We start from the raw sequence: 1,265 nt of genomic DNA, 5'->3' as shown, positions 1-1,265 counted from the left end.
CAACACCCATTGTGTCAATGCGGGTGTAGGATTTTCAACTCGTTGAACGAGTTTAGCAGAAGATGAGTCCATTCCTTCAAATAAGGGACTGTTCGAGCAATCTTCATCTAAGGGGAGGGCCTCCTTTGATGATTCAACAATGAATGGAGCTTTGGTCTTGTGGGTGACCATGCGGATCTTGCGCCTAGCCTTGAGGCTAAAAGATCCAAAGGAAAGTACCTCTTCGTACTTGGCTTGGTCAAATTCCACGACGAGGGTTTCGACCGTCATTCCAGCAAGGTTGACGTCGGATTACGCCACCACTTCTTCGTTAGAAAAGCTTATCCCCAGCGGAGTCGTCGTCTTTTGTTTGGTGGGAAAATTCGAGGAAGAAAATTAAGAACAAAAATGTGTTATTCTCTCTAACTAATTTAGATAAAGAATGATTATAACACTCTCAATACAATTTCTCTCTAATTAACATAGAAAAAAGAAAGGCTAAATACCCATATTGGTATTTTAATTCAACCCCATTTGCCAACAAGGTATTTTAATTAGGAAATTCGGCGATAAGACATTTTAATTGAATAAAATTACCATTTAGGTCATTTTTCTCGTCGGCGGCCACTTTTCCGGCGAGAACTCATCACGTGCGTTGCACGTGGGGGCTTAATCTGTGTTTAAGATGCTGATGTGGCTCTGTTTTCTGACGTGGCAGGGAATTAACTCTCTCTCTCTCTCTTCTCTCTCTCTCTTTCTCATCTTCTTCCCCCTCATTCTCAGATCCACAAAGAACCCTCTCCGACCGTCGCCGGCAAGCCAGCACGACCGCCTCCATAACGGGGTTCGAGCTGAGGCGGTGAAGGAGGCTGACGGCGGTGAGGAGATGGAGGCGCTGGTTGGGGTCGACGAAGATGGGAGGGAGGACGTCGGAGGGTGGTTGATGTGGTCGGTGGAGGCCTGGGTAGTGCTATCGAGCGGGGAGCTCGGGGAGGAGACGGAGTTGAGGGTGGCGCGGTTGAGAGAGTCGGCGATGGGGAGCTGAGGGCAGGGATCTCAGGCGGCTGGACTTGGTAGCTGAGGCGGGTGAGGGCTGACGGGGCGGTGACGGTGTAGTGGGAGGAGAGAGGGAGAGCTTGGGGCGCCGGAGGAGTTGAGGGCGGAGCTCAGGGGTTTCGGCAGTTGGAAAGCGACGAGCTGGAGATCGACAGTGGAGGCAGTGCGTGGTTGAGGGGGCTGGGCGGTCAGGGGTGCAGGCGGCGGCGGCGGTCACGGGTCGTTCAGGA

Source organism: Asparagus officinalis, chromosome 3 (assembly GCF_001876935.1).
Source record: "Asparagus officinalis chromosome 3, Aspof.V1, whole genome shotgun sequence".
Classification (NCBI taxonomy): domain Eukaryota; kingdom Viridiplantae; phylum Streptophyta; class Magnoliopsida; order Asparagales; family Asparagaceae; genus Asparagus; species Asparagus officinalis.
The sequence above is the reverse complement of the archived record's forward strand: the minus strand, read 5'-3'. Positions refer to the sequence as shown.